The 23,193-nt window shown below is 44.3% G+C and overlaps 1 long non-coding RNA gene across 1 annotated transcript; it reads right to left on the bottom strand.

Annotated features, from left to right (window-relative positions):
- Positions 1-16,924: 16,924 nt before the first annotated feature.
- LOC129382761 (uncharacterized) lies at positions 16,925-22,430 on the bottom strand. Its single transcript, XR_008610820.1, has 3 exons — positions 22,325-22,430; positions 18,534-18,601; positions 16,925-17,110 (listed from the first exon to the last, which is right to left on the bottom strand). It is a non-coding gene; the product is annotated as an uncharacterized lncRNA (long non-coding RNA).
- Positions 22,431-23,193: the final 763 nt, after the last annotated feature.

The raw sequence follows: 23,193 nt of genomic DNA, 5'->3' as shown, positions 1-23,193 counted from the left end.
TCGGTGGCTAGACAAGTCTGTTATTAGGCTTGCATAGACGCGCATCGTTCAATGGTTTGACGCCTGTTGTGCCACAGCGAAAGTGCAAGTGCTAGGCATGAAAAGAGACGCCGCCAATATCCGCAGCATCGAAGCACAAAACGAGAGGACGCGTAATCGGTCTCTATACTGATCTCCAGGTGCGACGCCAATTGCATACCGGATCCTTTCCATTGAAACAGCAAGCCAGCCGATATTTGCAGGGTGGTCAGACGTCACTCGGCGACGACGGGTCAAAGCCACCCGCTCCCGCGCAAAGCTCAGAGAAGGTGCTCCGAACTCACTCTCATCCATGGCCAAGCCCGTACTGAATAGATGATCGCGGCGCTCCCTTAGCCAGGCGCGCAGCGAGTCATGTGGTCAGGAGGTGACCCAGCGGCGTAGCGCGCATGCGGCAAGCCGGCTGTGGCGGCAGAGACCAGCGCGGTGCGTTGCCAAGGCTTACGGCGTAGGTGCAGTCAGATGAAGGTCAAAGTGCTGGTGAATGGCGATACTCAGCTCGACGCGGTCACTAAAGCTTGCGCCTGAAAACCCGAGTGTGCTAAATCCGAATTTTAGGTGGTCGCGAAAATCTAGAATAGGCGTGGCGCACGTCGGCAAGTAAATTATTTCAAAGAAAATAAGACGCCGCCAATTCAGCCTGTTCTCAGTGGTGTCAAGGCATTGTAATACACCAGACAAACGGGCAAAGCTTAATTCCTTTGCAGCAAAACCCCTTTTGTTACTCTGAAGGATGCTTTGCAGAAAGGAGTTGCGCCGATGATACACGGCACCGCACTAACTTCATTAGGTGGTTCCTCAGATGAACGCCGCAAGAAAAAAAGCGCTTGTTGTTAAAGCAGCAAGAGAGCAAACATTTTTGACAAGCTGCGAATTTGGATTACATTTAGCTACTATAAACCCCCCCCCCAAATTTTTAAATTGTTGATGGCTGATAATGCCCATCTTAGTTTATCTTATTTGAGTTTTTTTTGGGCTCTTAGCATCAATTTGAATTGGTGTAGAAACTATGTACAGTCGTGTTTTGCTATGCTATAATGGCTAGATTTGGTTAGCTTTGATATTGTGTACTAGAATAGCTGTGAATGCTGTATTTATTGTGGTGCTGGCCACGTTTCTGTCATTCATGCTCACGTTTTTTTCCCCTTCTTTCGCGCGTGCAGGCGTAACGCGATTTATTGAATGTGCTATTCGCCCAATTTTGATCCCGTTATGGAAGTACGCATGGTCACCTTGGTTCGGCGAAACGCTAGCGATGAAGCAGCAGATGAGGTGGCTCTGACGCTTGCACTCTCGAATCTTTTGAAGACGAGATAAACACAGCCAAAGGGAAAGTGGGAAACATCAACGTCCTCTCATCATGAGCATGCTTCATCTTTACCCCTTTGGCAGTCTCCCCTCGAGCAGCGTACGGCGGAAGGTGGGCCTACGTGCCCAATGAAAGACAGGTTCACGACCCTAACACACCAAAATAAAGACGACGCAGGAAATGACACTGCCGGAATTCAACATGGCGGCACTAGCGACGTGATGCGAGCGTTTGAGAGTATAGCTAGAGTAAATCTTCACTGTTCGACAAATCGCACTACCGCTAAAAATTTTAACGTTTTCGGAAGGTAAAAAAAATACTTATGGAGTCCCATAGTCATGTGGCAGGTTTTCGTCTATTTACCAGTTGTGCACGCTATGTGCGAGTGTAACTCCTTTTCCGCTGGAAACGTAGATGTGCGATCTCGTTTCCCGCAAAGGAACTTTGCCTTAAGGGAGATACTCTATTTTCGTGCGTCACTACGCTTGAACGACTTTCCTGTAGATGTTCCTTACCTAAAGGATTTTAGAGTGCCCTTGTGTCATAAGCATGCGAACGTAGCGAAGCTTCCGGCTTCTTCGAAAGTCACCTTCAATGGCCGCGCCCTTCCTGGGTGAAAGAAAGGGCGCTGCCTAGCGGAAAAAGGGACAGCGCTCACTGTGGACGGTGAATACGCCACCCCACCACAATTCTGAGGCCACATGTTGAATGTAGCGAGTGGTTCGGGTAACACTTGAATGGTCGACCAACGCGAGCCCATCTTGAATGGTTGACATGCAAAGAAGAGCGGATTGTTCTATGGTATGGTATGATAAAACTTTAATGAAGTCCTGCAGATCGTGAGTCTTCATCAAGCGGGCTGCTCCCACGTGGGAATCGGAAGGCCAAGCCTCTCGGCCTCATCTTGGGCCTGCTGGAAAGCCCAGAGTTGGTCAGCCAGAAGAGGGCTGCGGAGAACCGCCTCCCATCTGGCCGAGCTGTTATCGGTGATAGAGCGTGACCGGGCACACCGCCAGAGCATGTGGTATAAAATGGCTATTTCTCCGCAATCGCGGCAGGTAGCATTGGTAAAAGAATCCGGATAGATTTTATGTAAACCCGCCGTGCTTGCTCAGTGGCTATGGTGTTGGGCTGCTGAGCACGAGGTCGCGGGATCGAATCCCGGCCATGGCTGCCGCATTTTGATGGGGGCGAAATGCGAAAACACCAGTGTACTTAGATTTACGTGCAGGTTAAGGAGCCCCAGGTGGTCAAAGAACCCCACGATGGATGACCAAAAGGATTTAAGGCAAAACCGGCTCATTCTAAGAAGAGAGAGTCACAAGCAGCTGCTAAATTGGACTGACGCACTATTCGGCAACGCTTAATGTACCCTATTACCCGATGTATCTATGCATTGTATATGAAGCTTTTAGTCTCCTCTCCGTGCTTGCTTTGTTCGGAGTGGTCTGGCGTTGTTGATTCGCAGTCGTTCCAGTGGACCTTGGAAGCGCCAAGCATCACGAAAAACTACTCTCGGAAAAAACGGCAAAGCCTGTCCCTCCTGTCAATCAACGACGTCGCTCAACTAGCACATCCAATCGTCTGGGTTGCGTCGTACAAACCCTCCTTGTGGATGCAGTTTCTGGTGGCGACAGTGCTGTTATGCCACACTGCGTGCGCATCATCAAGTTAATGCCCCCCCCCCCCCCACTTCTTTCTTCTTAAGGGGTTGGCCTTGTGATTGACAACCTGAAATGGTCCACGATCTGCCTACACCTTTTCGTGTGTCGAACTGAGCAATTAGGTGGCGCGTCGCACTAAGACTGCTGCCGCGACGAAAGCATAATGCGACGCGGGTGCCGTCTGCACCCGCCCAGCGTCGTTCCTGCCCACGGTTGATGACCAAGAGTGTATAAGGCGAGACCGGCTTATTCTAAGAAGAGAGGGTCACTAGCAGCAGCCAAATTGGACTGACGCACAATTCGGCACCGCTTCCTGTACGCTATTACCTGCTGTATCTATGCATTGTATATGAAGCTTTTCGTCTCCTCTCCGTCTGCCGCAAGAGTCCGTCCCGCGTGCTCGACCCAACGTCGCAATACCCGTGAGGGCTCTTAAGTTCATCTGAACCCATTGGCGATTGTTGTTTTTTACATACATAATGTGTTTTCTCAATTGTCACCGTTTCCAATGCTTGCTACTAAAGTTACCGATGTGGTCGGCATGGCATCGTACGATTCATGTCTACGGAATATACTGCTCCGGCCTGCTCACGTAGTGTCTAGCATCAAACTGATAGATTAGAGGAACAAAAATGATGCCGAATACCAGTCTACATGAAGTGCTGCTGCAATGTAATAAAGTGCCAAGTTCGCGACAAGGCAGCTAATTTCCAGGCGTTTCAGTCGATAGCGGTTTGTACGCTGTATATCCTCCTAAAGAAAACACGAGTGCTTTCCGCGCACCACAGCAGCGTCGAACGCTGTTCTCGTAGGTGGATTGCACATAGATTTTCACGTTCTATCTCGTGGAAGTGGCTCGGCGCCAATTGGCGTTGGTGCGCCTACTGCTGGCATTTGCGTTTAAAGAAACACATTTTACCTATTCAGCCCGCAAGCTAAAAAGAGAAAATGTTTGCTTTCTGACTGCCCGAATAGCCTCGAAAACAGGAAACAACGCCACACGAAGTATTTTGGAATATTTCTAAACGTACTATCAATCTCAGAGATTTACTGTAGGAGTTAAGGGTGATAAAGAAGTATTTAGGCTTAAATTTATATCCACATCAGGAAAAGTACTTCCCGTAGACGTGTGTCAGAAAACGACTGGAGAGGTTGGACATCACTGTCGAGGTCTACTACAAGAAAGAGAAACGGTCTTACATTGGATAAAAGTAAGCAAAGTGGCATATGCTGTAACAAAAGAACAACAAGGATACTAATTTTGTCACCTCCGTTTCTTTTTTCAAAAACTCCACGGCCCCAATCCGAAGGAGGCAGGATTCTCTATGTAAACAAGCAGTGCACGAGTCCGTAACAACTCACGCCTCCTTTTTAAACAGTATTCCTCACTATTTCTGGAAACCCTAGGTCTATTTCGGCATGGCGTTCATGCACGTAAATAAAAGGAATAAGTCCATGATCAATTAAAGCCAATCATCTATACTTCCAAATCCTCGCACATTCGAGCGTATCAATTCGATTGAGCACAATCAGGAAAGCGCATGATGATGCCTGACAACTGAAAAGGGTCAGCCATATAAGTTCGGGCGGAATTTCGCGGCCGCCGAAACTAGGGTCAGGCACTCACTCTCACTGATGTAAAAGTTGCGCTCAGAGAACGAGAGGAGGCTGCTGGCGTAAGCGACAACACGGTCGTTGCCGCGCTGGCGTTGTGCGAGTATTGAGGCGATTCCGTGGCCGCTGGCATCGTAACTGACTTCGGTAGGCACAGAATGATTGTGTTTGGCGAGAACGGGCGTCGTTGTGGGATATTCGATTAGATGCGAGAACGCAGAGGCCTCGTTATCACCTTATTATATTCAAAAGCTCAGTTAGTTGTCGTGCAATGGCCCCGAAATTTTTCATGTAGCGGCGAAAGTAAGAGCAAAAACCGATGAAGCTGTGCACAACCTTGACAAATTTCGCAGCAGGGACGTGCGTAACAGCATGACTTTTGCGTTGGTCCGGTTGCACTCAGTTAACGTGAACTAGATGTCCAAAGACGGTCATCTATTGACGTCCAAATTGACGCTTGATGCATTGAGTTGCCGAGACGCTCCACGAAAAACGTCGAGGACTGTTGATAGGTGCTCTAGGTGCGTAAATAATGTTGGGGAAAATACTATAAAGTCGTCCGAGTAGCTCACGCATGTGGACTGCTTGAAACCATGAAGAAGGAATGCCATCATGCGTTCAAAGGTGGCAGGAGCGTCACATAGACCGAAGAGCATCCCTTCGCATTAAAAAAGATCGTCGATTGTTACAAGGGCAGTCTTCTCGCGGTCTGTCACTCTGCCAGTAGCCGGAGCGATAGTCAATTGGTAAGAAATCACCAGCACCAGGGAGGCAGTCAAGGGCCTCATCAATGCGAGGTAGGACATACACGTCCTTTTTTGTAATCCTGCTAAGGTGCAGATAATCCAGGCAAACTCGTCATGAGCCGTATTTCTTTCTCAGCAGTGCAACAGGTGACGCCCATGGCCTACACGACGGTTCAATAAATTTTTGGCAAGCATTTTGCGAACTTCTGCGTCAATAACTTGGTAGTCAGACGCTGATAGTCGATACGCGCGGCGTTGAACAGGAGTTGCATGGCCGGTATTTATGCGAAGTTGAGCAGCTGTAGTTTGGACCAAACGACGATCGTGAAAGTCAGATATATCGTTCTAGGAAAGCAGAACGCGGTAGAGCTCACGGGCATGGTCGGACAGCATGTCGGGCGTAATCATTCTTTGTAAGTAGACGATGGTATAAAGTGTGGACTGCGATGGAAGAGGTGAGTCAGTTGAATGCTTGTCTACTGCAATAGAGGCTACTGGTTGACCTTCGAATGAGCAAAGCTGGGCCAGAGATATCCCGCTTGACAGCATTTCTGAGTTAAAAAAAATTGACCACTAGCAGGCAGACGCAATTCGCCGTAACAGATAAAACTTTAGGAGGTATGGTGATAGCGCGTGTAAGGATGACGTCTTCCATGGGAACCGCGATTTACTGACCGTCAGGCACAGGTGGGGATGTCACAAAGTCAATGTAAGTCAGTGCCGAAGGTGGCAAGCGAACGAAGCCTACGGAACTGATTGTCTGGGCGTTGGTTCAGCGGGATCCAGAATAGGGAGGTCAAGGCGAAGAGTATTGAATGTGGGGCTTGAGGGACGTCTTCAACTGTTCGCGTAAATGGTTACTCCTGAGCCAGAGATTGTAAAAAAAACACAATAATCTTGCACCAGAAATATTAAATTTGGGAACTGTCGAGTAAAGTTGTCAATAACATATATTAAAACAAAAAAGCCTATCAAATATCCAGGAAAGATCAGACGACCGTGCCAGTGCTGCCCCCCATAAATAAATTGTTCGCGCTTATTCAGGCGCGTTGCAACGGCATGTAATGACTAAGTTTTCTTGGCTCTATTGTTACCCTTTTCTCAAGGACATTATCGGGTGGTTTGGTAAAATTCAAAGCATGAAAACCCATTTTACCGTTTTTGCCACAAATGAACAAGCGAACCAACGCAAATTGATAATCAAAACAAGCTTAGTACATATGGAAAACGCCTTTCTGATGCTACGCCTCAAGCTCCTTGTAGTCAAGCTCTGCTCAAGGAATTCAGTATTGCATTTCGAAATTTATGTGCTTAGTTTGTTTATTAAGTTTAAATGTTTAGTGACCGTCGGGCACAGGTGGGGATGTCACAAAGTCAATGTAAGTCAGTGCCGGAGGTGGCAAGCAAACGAAGTCTACGGAACAGATTGTCTGGGCGTTGCTTCAGCGGGATCCAGAATAGGGAGGTCAAGGCGAAGAGTATTGACTAAACAGCATATGAGAGCAGAATGCGCGGTGAGGAAGTCCAGGTCGAGGATGTGTGGATACATACAGGCAATATTGCCACGCGACTGGCCCCTTGACACACATTTAGCGTATTTGCAATTATCTGTCGCGCACGTAAATACCCTTCTTTATGGCACGTATTGAGCAACAGAAAGCTGTATTGGGAGTTTCTCATATTGCTCTGCAATTGTGCTAATAACAACTTTCACATAATTTTAAGAATCGAGAATTTGAGTATATGTAATATTTAATATCTAATAAGCCGGAGTGCAAAAATATTCTGAGTGTTTCGAAGCTACGGGAAACAACATTACCTTGGTTATGTTTGACTATGCAGCATTTGCATATCTTTAGGTTTACTTCAAGTGAAACGCCCTATAGACCAATAATGCCAGTCGGATTAAAATTTAATGTTTGTTGAAACAGTGAGCCATATATGGCTCTTCTTTAAATACACTGAAGACTGAGGACATCTAGGCTCAGTGATGTATGCTTCTCTCACCTCTAGGATGGATGCAAAGAAAGGAGATGCGACGAAGACGCTGTGAGTCCTGTAGTGGTCAACGCTTTTACATCGCTTTATATATCCGCTCAGACGCCACGTGCTCAATCTACAGGCCTAAAGAAATAAGCATGATGCAAGTTTTTTCTCTGGAGAACTGAACCAAAAATACTTTCATGTTGATTACAGCGTAAGCTTGTCATTTCTAAAAGCAATTTCCACGTCCGCTTCAACGTTCTTCTAAACGGATGTCGATTGCACTCATGATCTGCTTGACAGACATATTACCAATTTTTTTCTGAGATTGGTCTATAGTGTACATGAGCTAGTGCAGTACCTTGACAGGCCTGCCATATTTTGACATACTTTGACATGCGCTTATACATCATAGTTTAATATCGCATACCGCCGTAATCGCTTTGTTGGCTCGGTATTTTGCTTTCTTGTTCATTACTACCATCTGAATGCTTTTCACGCACATACATATACAGCTCCAAGTATGCGTAGGTTTAGAGGACTAAATATTTAACAAACAATATATATTTAGATGCGCTGTTATTTCGAAACATTTCTCTACAATGGGCCAGCCAAGTGCTATCACGAGTTGAATATGGGGATGACACTTGAGGGACGTCTTCAACTCTTCGCGTAAATGGTTACTTCTGAGCCAGAGATTGTAACAAAACACAAAAATCTTGCACCAGAAATATGAAATTTGGGAATTGTCGAGTAAAGTTATAAATAACATATATTAAAACAAGCAAGCCCATCAAAAATCCAAGAGTGATCAGACGACCGTGCCAGTGCTGCCCCCCATAAATAAATTGTTCGCGCTTATTCAGGCGTGTTGCAATCTAAGAATAAGACGGCACGTAATGACTAAGTTTTCTTAGCTCTATTATTACGTTTTTCTCAAGGACTTTATCGGATGGTTTGCTAAATTTCAAAGCATGAAAACCAATTTTACCATTTTTGCCACAAATGAGCAAGCGAACCAACGCAAATTGATAATCAAAACAAGGTGAGTACATGTGGAAAACGCCTTTCTGATGCTATGCCGCAAGCTCCTTGTAGGCAAGCTCTGCTCAAGGAATTCAGTATTGCGTTTCGAAATTCATGTGCTTACTCTGTTTATTAAGTTTAAATGTGAAATAAATTGGCGTGTTTCTTCCTAATGACATCGCATTGTTCTTTTTGAATTTTACCGCGACTCGGGCGGCCCTTAAGCTGTAAGCCAAATTTGCAGATACAAGTGAAGCACGATCTATAAATACTGGAAACAGTGCAAGATAGCGCATCCCCGAAAAAAGGCATTCCGTCTCTTATAAGAACCAAAAGGTGTTTTAGTTTAAGTGTATGTATCATACAGACAACGCTATGAAAGTTTATAAATATCCCATCAAAAGCACAACGCTCTACGGCCTCTATCTTGCAGGAATGGCCGCTAAAAATAGACTAATAGTACAATGTAGAAAGCAATATCTGATTGATTTCGGATTATGGTACCGTAAGTTAAATCTTCCTAAACCTACCTTCGTTTTTCACTGAGTTAGCCTCAGAACTTAGTCGGGGATGTTTTGGCGAAGTTGGGTGGCGTTATTCTCAAGTAAAGTGCTTTGACCGACGAAAGCTTGCGCGCACGGCTGCTTTGTACTTCGGCTATTACTACAGGTCATGCGTATGCTAGTTTAAATCAAGCGATTTTGCACTCGAGAAGAACCGTATCCGGGTTCATACAGGGCATACGGTTGCGGTTACTCCGTCGAGGTGTAACTGGGCACCGCTGTTTTGTGAAGGTGGTGTATTTGTCTAGCTGCAGTCGCTAAGGAGTGGTGGTAGGGTACGCCGCAGCTATAAGAAAGCCGGCCGAAATGAGCTATCGGCACTGCACTCCATTCAGGCCAGGCAAGCTGATTGATGCCTCCCAAGTTCTCCCAAGCCGGTACGGCACTTCAAACTGCACAAAGCGCGGCCGCAAAGGTGAAGAAATGACATGGAAAGTTGCGAAGGGACGGCGGAGATGAGCGGCTTGTGCCAGAAGTCCAATTATCTTGCTAAGTTCTACGCTGACTACAGTCGGTTGTGAATCAGAGGGTACTGCAGAGGGCTATGGAATTTCGGTGTCGAGAGCCGATATCTTGGAATCGTCGACAGGCAAGACGCAAAGATATGCCTCTGGTAAGAATTTGAGTGCAGCACTTAAGACTAAGGAGATGCAGTGATGTAGGATTGTTTGTAACAGGGAGAACGGTATGAGAAACAGTGAAATTCCTTAAAACCTGTATTTCAGCTGTGGGACGTAGAAGGAAATGGGAAACACTAAAGGGACGTGCGTAGTGGCATGAGGTGACAGGCCGATCACTTCGCGAAAGCGTAAGCCTGGTTGTGTGACTATAGTTATTTTTAATTATTTACTTACAGAATACTGCAGGCCAACTTGTGGCCCAGGCAGGAGGGAATACGTTCACACAGTAATGTAATTAAATACGTTCAAAGAAAAGAAGTGCATATGAATTAGGAAATACATGGAATCATATGAAGTACATTGAAAGATGATATAAATACATAAAAAAGCACATTCTACAAGCTTACAATGGAAGGGATTGAATCGAAAGGAGAGAAATATTTGCAGTACCAGTTTACACAGGTTGATATTTTTTTTCATGCTAACACGCATGAAAGTATTCATGTGGTCACACGTTTATTTGAAATGCAGTTTTTCAATGGCATGTAATATGGTATTGGACAGGAATACATCGGTCGGCAGAGAGTTCCAATCATTTAATGTTCTAGGAAAGAAGGAATATTTAAAGCAATTTGTACGCGCGAAAATAGGGGTTATTTTGTAGGGGTGATAATTTCTGGTAGCTCTAGCCGGTAGCGGCTGGAGACAGGGTGAATTACCAAGTTGTAGTTCACTTTTGCAAAGGCGGAAAAGCAATGTTAGGCGTGCTACCTTCCTTCGGGATTCTAGGGTGGCAATATTATTTTCATTAATCAATTGAAAGGGGGAGTCATAACGTCCATAACAATTATATATGTAGCGGACGGCAAGCCTGTTTATGTTTTCCAGTTTTTAAATATTTTTTTTCGTGAATGGGTCCCAGACGACGCAAGCATATTCTAATCGCGACCTTACGAGTGTGTTGAGTACCAATTGTTTTACGGATGGAGGAGAATGTTTAAGCTTGTGTCTCAGTAGGCCGAGTTTACGTCGAGCAGACGCACAAACATTATCAATGTGTTGCGACCAGGTTAGACGATTGTTGATGGTTACACCCAAATATTTAAAAGAGTCCGTTTCAGAGACCGCGGATTGATTAATAGTGTATTGATATGTTAGAGGGTGTTTTTGTTGGTAATGCGCCTAAAAACCGTTTTTTCTTCATTAAGTTTCATTTCCCAGGTGTCGCACCAGTCAGAAATCGCAGCAAGACTTTATTTATTGGTGGACTGGTGGACTGCAGCGGCCATGGGACACTTCAAGCCTAATGAGAGCAAACATGCAGTCGAAGAGAGCTGAATCGGACGATATAGAAAATAAGCCTGGTGTAACATTGCAATGAAAATGTTCCAAAATCGCAAACGAAACAGTGTTTAGGCGCCCCGCGATGTCGATGCGGCAGTGCAGTCTATAAAGCATTTTAGGCGTTCTTTCATCGGTGACGCACACAGTGCATTATGTGGCGTATGTAAGAACTTTGTACAGGCGTCAGTGCCATCGAGCAGTCATCACGGATATCGGCGCGCCAGCGTCAATGCGTGCTGGGACATTGATGCCACCGATAACAGCGTACATCAGGTTATGTTCGGTCACCGAATTGATCAGAGTGTTTTGTGGTCGAGTCACAAATGCACCGTCTACCCCGGGAACTGCATCACCTATAGTATTCCGGAAACGGGCCTCGGGGTTGCATCGCGGACTGTGAGCGACGAACCGGTGGCGAACGTGATGGCGACATCACAATGAAGACGAGGGACTGTTCCAAGAGGCGCGAGCATCATGGTTTGGCTCTTGCGGTTCAAGTGCAGGCTTGTAAAAAGGCTGGCTCGTTTCGCAGGATGTCTCCTCACCTTTTCGTTCTCTCAGTGACGAAAGACAACGCCTACGCTCGCCACAGGAACGGCGCCTAAAAGCTGCGCTGTAAAAAAAAATCATGATTCCGCTGAACAACCGCCTGAAAAATACTAGCAAACGATGCACGTGCGCTGACCCACCATGTGATATATGACATGCAACAGCCGGTTACAAATTTACATTGCGTCCAAAGGAGAAGCCGCGAGAAATAGAGGGTAATCTGGTTTCTCTTTTTGGAATGTTGTGTCAATGGTTCGCTTAAGCTTTTTATGTTTTGATCATGCCTCTTCTATAAGCTTGTTGGTGAGTGCTTGTGGATTTCTTTCTTCATGTTCACGCAAATTTGTCAAGCTTAGGTGTTGCAACACATTAACCTAACGCACATTTCTACATTGCAGAATGAATCCCATGTGGTTGTTTCGGCCACTTCATCTGTTATATGAACAACTTGTTTCATCAAGAATAACTTTTACGAGATATTGGTTATGCGCTTGTGTTTAAATGTCATGTTTTTTACCACACCTTTGCTGGACATCTGCACCAGTCCCATAATCTCGTCTTGCCACTGTTGCTTTATGTAGCGGTTTATTTTTCTTATTCCTTTTCAAGAACTTGTTTTTGAATAAAGCCTGATCGTGCCACCGCAACCACCCAATATAATGCGCATCCATACGACATTTAAAGTCTCCCTGCTTGGTAAACTACGACACATAAACCCCACAGAAACCCCCTAAACCAATGCACGCCCACCTAATGTTCATCGCTAGCTCTTAATTTTGCTAGTAATATTGTGATGAACGAGCAAAGCACTCTTTACTGTTTGTACAAGAAGCCTAAAAACAGAATGACAAAAGAAAAGTGCACTACCGCGCACCGTTCTATGCAAGTTTCATTTTCTGGTCTGCTGAGGATGAGTGTGATGGAGTCTAGGGTTGGGTGAGTCAATGAGAGTCCGAGGTTCGTGAATCCGGGTATTCGAGTGAATCCACGAAAGCTTGATGCTGTCTGTTATTTTCTCTACAACGCTCTCATCGCCTGCGATAACGTGTTTTGCTCGGCCGATCAGTCGCTATTGGGATCTCGAGAAATACATTCCTCCTCACTCTCGAAAAGAAGGAGCGCAACGGGCAGTGGGCATAGCGCGTCCACAAGTAAAGCCCAAGAATTTTCTGGTTTTTCCAGGTATATGTCTTTAGCCGTATGCGGAAGCAGTTTGTAATCTACTAAAATGATGGTTTTTTGCTACAGAATTGCAAGTAGGTGATAATATAAATTGTGGACTTTACGGCCCTTAATTATCATTTGATGCGGTGCGTTTCGTTCAACTAATTTATCGGTCGGTTCTTGCACAGCCAAATCGACAATATAATGGCCAGAAGTTTCATGTAATTACGCATCAAATCATATTTAGGATAACGTGGCGCAGTCCAGATAGTGTCTGTGCATGAGCTTGTTACATTATCACTGAGGTTTTCTACTTACCCAAACTCTCGAGTATTGTTCGCAAAGTTTTCTCCTTAATAGAGACCGAAAATCAGGTGCACCTTGTTTGGAGAGAGATGAAATAAGAATGTGAAGTGCCAGCATAAGATAACGCACGTATTTTTACTACGATGTTTTGAAAATTTGGACAGTTTTTCCAAGAAATCTTCGCTCCTTGCACGCCAACCATTTTTGCACCTTTTCTAATTGAAGCTAATCAAATCATTGCAATCAAAACAGAAAGCAATTGAGAATGAAAATGTTCGTCTCATTCGAAAGTCGAATTTACGATAAAAAACGGTGGTTCAATAAAACCTGTAGCATATCGCTTAGATTTTGCAGTCTGTTTATATTTCGTAAATTAACCCAAATTGATAAGTCCAGTCTTTCCAGCGGACTCCTCCCTCTTTTTGTTCAATGCTCGCCAGTTTCTAGTTTGAGTGTGTTGTTCGTGATAGCTCGAGTAGATCTTGCTTTCTTGGTATGTAGAGTGGGGAACCCTTTGCGATATTTATAACAACCATTTGGCCATATCATGTTGATTTGAAGCGAGGGTTCTTTTACTTCATAACACCTTTTCCTAGACAAAAAAGCTTTATTGCATGAGTTCTCGAGTTCTCATTCAAGAACACTTTCTATCAATTCAGAAAACTCTGTTGTGTACCTGTGAGCCCTGGTATCCGCCTTCGGAAAGGCCTAAAGATCGGGGAACGAAAGTATGACCTCCTGCTACCACATGAAATGCTTGAGTATCGTATTTACCAGAATCAGGAAGATTAGGTTTTCAACCTTTCGCGAGATGAGGCGTATCAAGCGAGGAATAGAGGCCTATCTCGGAGTATGTACGGGCGGTATCCTGTGCCGGAAGGGAACCCCGTTGTTTTTATACCACCAAGCCTTGTGCACTGTAATAATCCCCTATTATTTAAAGAAAGCTCTTTGTGGAATGTGCTACGAAAAAGCAGATGCTGCGCCGAAGCCTCGCTTTTTACTCTATAACGCATACGATGTGATAGGCGTGTTATATGTGACGTACAAACCGCCTCCTGTGTCGTAATATTGTTTAGTTTACAAGCACACATGCATCCGCGCGCGAATAATAAAGCCATTTTATTTCACCATTGTATTACCGAGGCTCCACTGGAACGAAAACAATCTGCACAATAAACAAGCGTCCATGAAAATTATATTTATAAAATTATATTGGGGGGGGGGGCATTGGATCATATTCAATTAGTAACGGTTGCTCTGTAACGTTAAAGTAGGTTAAGGCTGCTCTATTTTTGTCCAAGCTATAGTGCTTATTCTTTCCATCTTTATATAATATTCGATTTTTGGTTATGTTCGAATCTTGATTCGCTAAATTGTGTTTTCTTTTCTATCGGGCCGTAAAATGCCCACATACCGAACATCCTGGTAAATTGTCCAACATATCATTCGCGTGTCCTTGACTATTTCATATATCAGTGCGAGGAGCCCTCTACCGGCGACATTTGTGGCATTAGTATATTTTCTATTTGAAATCACCTTAAGAACTTGCGCTGTTGTGCTTTCAGGAATTCATTTCGTAGTCATTACAAGTCATTTTGAAGCATTACTAGTCGTTACTGGTCATTACTAAGCATATTGAGTCATCTGTAATCCATTGTGGTCATTATAAGCAGTCGTTAGACATATTGGTCTATTCGCAGTCATTGGTAGTCATTACAAGTCATTAGTAGTAATTTTAGTCATTACTACTCTTTACTAGGCATTTACAGTCATTTATCATCAGTTGTGGTCCTTACAAGCCGTCCTTAGACATAATTAGTAGTCATTACAAATGATTATTAGTCATTATTAACCTCTACCAATCTAAATAATAACGTTATAATTCACAAACTGTGACTATCAATCATTTTTCATTCTTTATTCTGTCTTTAACCTGTAATATATGGTTGGATGACGCTTCGACGGACACTCCGGCGGTCAGGTCTGCTGACACAAATTTCACCATGAGCCTAGAAAGCCTTTCGCCTTAAAAATCTATTAGAAAAGTGGTGAAGGAATAGCAAGAGTGGACGCAGTCTTGATACACGAATGACGGCTCACACCTCACACATCACACATCTACACCTCACACCTCACACATCTACAGTGGAATTCAACTTGCTTCACCAACGCCCGCTTGTACTCTCCCAACCCTTAATTGCGACTTCGCCTGCCGCCTGCATTAGGATCTAGAAAAAGTGTGTCCGAGAGGTTGACAAAAACAATGCGCTGGAGCGATGAAAGCTGGTGTCCAAGCGCTAGTCTATGACGGTGCATGTGAAAACGTCATTGTATACGCATGAATAAAAAATAAAAAGTAAAAAATACTGAATATAAAAACGGTGTTAGTGTTTGTTGGCTTCCGACGATATGACTAATAAAAATCGGGCCCAAAGGTTAACCCCCTTTCTTCTTCTTTATTACATAACGAGGCTCTCGAATCGGGCAACGTGGATGCCTTGAACTAGCACGTGTTGGATTATTGACCGATTGCCTTCACCCAAAAAGATCACGTACTCGTGATGCTTGCAGCAGAAAGGATGCTCCACATCCGCCGCCAAGGCTTGTGCGTGGTGGCGCTGGCTAGCACTCCCAGGGTTCTACTAAGGAACACAAATAGCTACGAAAGTGGAGGGGAATCGGTGCCGTGGTAGCTCAATTGGTAGAGCATCGCACGCGTAATGCGAAGCATGTGGGATCGTTCCTCACCTGCGGCAAATTGTTTCTTCGTCCACCTTCATTTCCATTATTTATCGTTTATTTATTTTCATTTATTAAGCACAAGTAATTTCCCCAGTTGTTCTTGGTGTCAGTGTTCGTTGGCTTCCTATGATATGACTAATAAAAATCTGGCCCATAGGTTAGCCCCCTTTCTTTGTGTATATTACATAAGGAGGCTGAGGTATTCACTGAGGTATTTATTTGAGAACCCACTTGAAGTAGCTTGTGTCGGCTTATTGACCGGTTGCCTTTACCCAAAAAGATCACGTTCTCTTCAAGCCTACCGTAGAAAGGATGCTCCACATCCGCCACCAAGGCTTGTGAGTGGTGGCGCTGGCTAGCACTCCCAGGGTTCTACTTAGAAACACAAATACCGATGGAAGTTGATGGGAAAACGGTGCCATGGTAGCTCAATTGGTTGAGTATAGCACGCGTAATGCGAAGGTTCTTCCTCCACCTTCATTTCCATCAATTTATTGTTTCTTTATTTTTCATTTCTTAAGCAGAATTTCCCCTATGATGTCCTCAGTGTCAGCGTCTGTTGGCTTCCTATGACTAATAAAAATCGGGCCCATAGGTTAACCCCCTTCCTTCTCGTTTATTTCATAACAAGGGGATTGAATCTGGCAAAGTTGATGCCTACAGGTATAGCATGTGTTGGTTTATTGACCGGTTACCTTCACGCACAAAGATCACGTTACCGTGACGCCAGCGGCAGAAAGGATGTTCCACATCCGCCGCCAAGGTTTGTCAGTGGTGTCGCTGTCTAACACTCCCAGAGTTCTACTAGGAAACATAAATACCCCAAAATGTGCCGGGCAGTTCAATCGTTAGAGCATCGCACGCGGAATGCGAAGGTTTTGGGATCGTATCCCACCTGCGGAAGTTGCTTTTACATCCAACTTCATTTCGAATAATTTATCGTTTGTTTATATTTATTTATTAAGCACAAGTAATTTGCCCTACGTTGTCCTTGGTGTCAGCGTTTTTTGGATTCCTATGATATGATTAATAAAATCGGGCGCCTCGTTTAACCCCCTTTCTTCTCGTTTAACACGAAATATTGTAAGGAAGGCTCATTTAGCATGGGACTGTGGAACAGAATGAGAAATATAGGCACAGCAGCGCTTAAAGGCGATTACACTAAACAAAATAAAAAAGAATGTGTACTCTGCACAAAACAGAGTTTGTCTCCAATAATGTGCAGTGGGTTTTCATTCCAGGGTATATTTTGCTTCATTCATTTTATTCAGTTATGAAGCAGGTGTCCTGAATGGAACGCAAGCCAGCCGCACTGTGTCAGGAAGACTGATGCTTCGTCACTCGACGTTGTCTTCTATTCGTCCCTTGGCCTTTTCAATAGTTTCATATACACTGAGTGGAAATGCCCCAGCTTCATTTGGGGCCATAATCAGCGCAGCTGCAAAATGGCAAGTCAAAGATAGTGGTTCGCTTGTATGATCCAAAAGGGGAGGAGAAATAAAGAGCAAATACTGGAATATATATTTCTTGGTGTTTATAGCCATCAATTTTCAACTCTGGCAACTTAACTATATAACAGAGACATTTATTCTCGAATATTAGAAGAAAAGGCACTGATTCAGTGTCAGTTTAATTTCTGTAGTTGTACCAAGACAAGAAAACATCTTGTAAAGGCAACTCCTACAGCTTGTCACTTTTTTCGCGGGTGTCATAGGCTCCGAAAGACAGATACACCGATTGACAAATCGCAGTCAAGAAAGAAGGCGCAAGCGGTTAGTAAAGGGACAATTAAAACATACGTTCTTTTATTCTTATGGGCTGGCGTTCTCTCCCACTTGAGGATTCCGGTGTTGTACGATCGCCAATATGAAGAAATAAAAATGCTGCGCTAAACAGAACGCTGACAGACACAGTCACTAAGTATTGACTGCTCGAACATAACAAATAACTTTTATACATATACGTATCCAGGGCGCACCTTCGTGGACCCCAAGCGCGTTGGGCTGCCGACCCTCATCGCTGTCGCAGCATTCAGGCCGCACGAGTGAGCGCATAAAAGTAAAGGCCTGTGTGCCTCAACGAGAATATTACTGTTGCGCAGGTGGCTATGCGTAGCTCGCGATATCTAAGCGAAACAGTCTGCGCTCTACGTGTGCCTGATCTGTCCTCCTTGACGCTACTGATGAATACGTAATCAAGAGCGTTAGTGTCCAGGTACAACCTTTGAGTAGCACATAAGTAAGGGTTTATATATGCTATGCGTATTGAATAGCGTATGTTTGATTAGACATTGCATAATGATTACTTATCGTTGTAGCAAACCAACGTAGCCAAAGTTGAATATTTTCACATTACACTAACAACGTCGCTTTACTGAACTGCGAAAAAATATACATAGAGGAACACTTCGAGCTCTTGCGACTTAATCATGCGAAACATCTAGCGCGAAGGCTATTGGCAGCTAAAAATATATAGAATTGAAAACTGCCCTATTCCATTGCCAAAACAACAAATGTGTCTCCATTTCAATAACAGTGCCACAATAATATTCGCTGAGGTATTTGTTTGAGAACCCATCAAATGTCCTAAACACATTACATCGGTGACAAATTGAGGTAAAAGACAGTGATGATCTCGCCTGTGCATTGCAATCAAAGGAATATGACACCGGGAAGCCCTATTCCTCTTGGCAATTTTAGGCGATCCTAAGTTTTCTGCTGTTTGTTCCTATATCAAAGCGAACAGAAAAATAATGAAGCTTTTCTACAACAAATTGCGCAAACGCTGTCGCCATCTCCTTTCCAGTGGGTCCCCACCCCCGTCATGTTGAAGTAATACCTCCATTGGTTGCGTAATCTTACCGAATGCGGCCGCAACCACCACGAAGACGAATTTCCCAAGGAAGCAGTCCATGTCTTCGACTAGAAAGCTGCACATAAAAAACAACATATATTTTCCTTAATATCATTCGTGCATCAGTAATGGAATGATGTGTTTTCACTACATTCATCTACTCCCCTGCTTTCGCATTTGAATTAAGGTCGTAAAACGTATGGGTGAACTGTAATTATTTTGAAGATGCTAATAATTAATCTTGTTAGTATTTGTGCATTTGCAACAGAAAATTGATAACTCTTCACGAAGAGTTCTACATGTTTTACCAAGAAGCTTAATTCAATACAAGAATGCTACGTTTACAATGTGACAACGCTGTGGGAGTGATTCGGCCGCGTATTCGAAGTATCTTCAAAGTGCTTAGAGTAATAGAAGAGATATAATTACAATTATAGGTTATCAGGTGAATACATTCCCATAGCTTAACTGAAGTGGATCTCTAAAATACAACATGAGCGTTGGGCAATTAATCCTAGAAGTATCTGCATTATTTGTGCATTTTGCCCCATAGGCTTCTAACGTTTTCAGCGTCTAAGTAGAATCGGGCTAAAGAGTTAGCTATTGCGTTTCAACTTCTCCTATGTAGAACGCTAACGCCATCTATCTTTATGAAAGACCAAATCAAATTATCCCATGGTAATATCTTGTGAAGGGCGACCTGTGAAATGATGCGTAGAACACAGTCCTATTTCCGAATGGCAATACAAGGAAAAGGAAGATTTAGCGCAGAAACCTGACCAAATCATAACAGTGAAACATGGCGCTCTTTTTTCCCTAGTTTTGTCGCCATGTGAGCTTCAGCCTATTCTAAAAGTAAGTTAACTTTTTATTATTTCATCTTTTTTGATTCCGGATATATCAAGTGATTCCGGATATATCTATACTGCAGACATCGTACTCATTTATGGGCAGTGCTTGATATATAATACTAGTAACTTATTTACGCACGGCACATGTTTTTGCCGAGTTCTGAAGCTTATAGAGACGGGACAAACATGCACTGGGTTTTTATGGATGCTTCTTCAACGTAGCCGCGCCGGGCGACGGTGGACCTGCGAAAGTACAGCCGCTTGTCCCGCATTTCAGGCGCATGTTGAACTCACCGGCAGATATTCTTCTGAAGTATTGAGGCCGTAACGCTATTTGTTAGTGGTTTCCGTGTTATGGCCTGTTGTCGCTTCACACCCGGTGTTCTGTCGCAGTGCGTGTCAATCAACGAATGAACGGGCGAACCACCCCTTCGTTCTTCTGAAGTAGTTGCTTTTGTGACTCACAGCCTGATTAGTTGCACGAATTACCGACCCCAAGGGGATTTAAGGCGCATCCAGCCCATTGTTAGTAGAGATAGTCGCTGCCAGCTGCCCCGCAGGTGTGGCGCTCTTTTCAGCACCACTACCTTTATGTCATCATTTGCTACATCTGTTACATAGTGTAGAGTACTCGTAGCGATAGGTCCCGGTACTGCAAATCGGCGATGTTAGCGATGGGTATACAAAGAGAAAATGTCGTTGGTGGTACTAGTGTCGGCGTCTACACGCTCGTCGACTGGGTAGCGAGAAAGGCAATCAGCGCCCTTGTGGGCAAGGCCAGATTTGCAGATGACAAATAACGAATATTACGAGGGGTGTAACACCAAGCGACCGAGCCTTCCTGTAGGATCTTTCAGTGTGTGCAACCAGGAAAGCGCGTGATGGTCCATGACGACTGACGAGGGTGGGCCATATAAGTATGGGTGGAACTTCGCAGCCGCCCAATCTGGGGTGAGACACTCAGGCTCTGTGATGGAATAGTTGCACTCAGCGGATGAGAGGGGCCTTCCGGCGTTAGCGATAACACGGTCGTTGCTGCGCTCGCATTGGGCTAGTACTCAGCCGATTCCGTAGCCACTGGCATCTGTACCGACACGGGTATGCGCAGAGGGATGTAAATTGGCGAGAACGGGTTGAGTTGTGAGAATTTTGATGAGCTGCGAGGACACGGATGCTTCGTTATCGTCCCTTATTCTTCAAAAGTTTGGTCAGTGGTCGTGCTATTGCCCGAATATGTTTCATGATGCGCCGGACATAAGAGGAAAGACCGATGAAGCTGAGAACATTCTTGATACATTTCTGAACAGGGAAATGCCTAAATCCATGAATATCGCCTGGGCAAGGTTGCACTCCGTTAGCATCTACGAGATATCCAAGAACGTCCAATTTGACACTTTGATGTGTTGTGTAGCAGACCGGCTTAACGAAAAACGTCCGGGACTGGTGAGAGGCTCTCGAGGTGCGTAGCGAATGTTGGGGAGAATACTATAACGTCGTTCAAGTAGCATAGGCATGTCCACCATTTGTAACCGTTAAGAAGGGACTGTATCTATATAGACCGAACGGCATGTCTCTGAATTGGAAAAGAGCGTCGGGTGTTACAAAGGCAGTCTGCTCGCGGTCTAGATCATTCATCACGATCTGCCAGTAGCCGGATAGAAGCTCAACGGAAGAGAACAAGGGAGCACGATGGAGGCAGTCAAGGGCGTCACGAATGCGAGTTAGAGGATACACGTCCTTTCTTGTAACCCATTTAAGATGCCGATGATCTGCGCAAAATCGTCCTCAGCCGTCTTTTAGTTTCAGCACTACAAGAGGTGACGTACATGTTCTACACGAGGGTTCAATAATGCTCTTGGCAAGCATGTTGCAAACTTTTGCGAGAAGAACTCAACGCTCAGCCAGCGACACTGAATACGGGCGGAGATGAACAGGAGGGGCATCGTAGGGACTTATGCAGTGTTTAACAGCTGTAGTATGAGCTAAAAAACTATCGTTCAAGTCAAATATGTCGCGGTAAGAAAACAGCAGGCGGTAAAGCTCATGGCATGCTTAGACAGCATGCCCGGTTGAATTGTTGTCTATTGAAACAGATGCCACTGAGGGATTCTGCAATGAGAAAAGCTGGGCCAGAGACATTCTGCGTGGCAGCACTTCTGTCATCATGCCAAAGTTGACCACTGGCCGGAAGACGCTATTCGCAGTAACAGATAACAGTGGTACCGTGTGTAAGGAGGAAGTCGTGTATAGGAGCCGCGATGTTGTGACAGTCGGGCACCAGTGGGGATTACAAAGCGTCAACGTAAGTCAGTGCCCAATGTGGCTAGCGAACGAAGTCTACGGAACTGAGTGTCTGGTAGTTGGTTCGGCAGGATTGAGAATAAGCAGGTCAGGGCGAAGAGTATTGGCTGAACATCATATGAGAGCAGTATGCGGGGTGAGGAAGTCCAGGTCGAGGATGTTTGGATGCATACAAGCAAAGTTGGAGCGCAATTGGCCGCTCGACACACTTTGTGCGTATCCGCAGGCATCTTTCATGCTCGTAAAAACCCTTTTATATGGCACGTATTGAGCAGCAGAAAGCTGTATGGGGAGTTTGTCATGTTGCTGTGCAATCATGTTAATAACCCTATTCATATAATTCTAGGAATTGAGAATTTGAGTATACTTATAATAATTATCTAATTAGGCGGAGTGAAAAAAATAATCTGAGTATTTCGAAGCCATGGCAAGCAACGTTACCTTGGTTATATCTGGCTATGTAGCATTTTCACAATTTTAAGTTTTACCTCAAGTGAAACGTCCCATAAGACTAATAATGCCAGTCGGATTAAAATTTCATATTTGTTGAAACAGTGAGCCATACATGGCTATTCTTTAAATACACTGAAGACTGAGGATATCAAGGCTCAGTTATATAGCAAACTGTATATGTATGCTTCTCTCACCTCTAGGATCGATGCAAAGAAAGGAGATGCGACGAAGGCGGCCAGAGTCCTGTAGTGGTCAACGCTTTTACATCGCTTTATATATCCGCTCAGACGCCACGTGCTCAATCTACTGGCCTAAAGAAATAACCATGATGCATATTTTTTGCCTAGAGAACTGAACCAAAAATACTTTCATGTTGATTATAATGTAAACTTGTCATTTCTAAAAGCAATTTCCACGTCCGCCTAAACGTTCTTCTAAACGGATGTCCATTGCACTCATGATCTGCTTGACAGACATATTACCAATTTTTTTCTGAGATTGGTCTGTAGTGTACATGAGCTAGTGCAGTACCTTGACAGGCCTGCCATATTTTGACATACTTTGACATGCGCTCATACATCATAGTTTAATATCGCATACCGCCGTAATCGCTTTGTTGGCTCGGTATTTTGCTTTCTTGTTCATTACTACCATCTGAATGCTTTTCACGCACATACATATCCAGCTCCAAATATGCGTAGGTTTAGAGGACTACCTATTTAACAAACAATATATATTCAAACGCGGTATTAGTCAAAACAGCAACGCTCGCTTCATATAAACACAAAATGGCCAAATAGTTGTTAGAAATCCCGAAAAGAGTTCTCCCCTCTGCATAGCAAAAAACAAGATCTACTCGAGCTATCACGAACGCCACACTCAATCTAGAAACTGGCGAGTATTGAATATAAAGAGGTAGGAGGCCGCATGGGAAGCCTGTACTTATCAATTTTAGTTAATTCACTATATATAAGGAGACAGCAAAATCTTAGCGACATGCTGCAAGTTTTACTGAACCACCTTTCTTTGTCGTAAATTCGACTTTCGAATTACACGAACATAT

The sequence above is a fragment of the Dermacentor andersoni genome, chromosome 6 (assembly GCF_023375885.2).
Source record: "Dermacentor andersoni chromosome 6, qqDerAnde1_hic_scaffold, whole genome shotgun sequence".
Classification (NCBI taxonomy): Eukaryota; Metazoa; Arthropoda; class Arachnida; order Ixodida; family Ixodidae; genus Dermacentor; species Dermacentor andersoni.
This window is presented reverse-complemented; position numbering and strand designations above follow the sequence as displayed.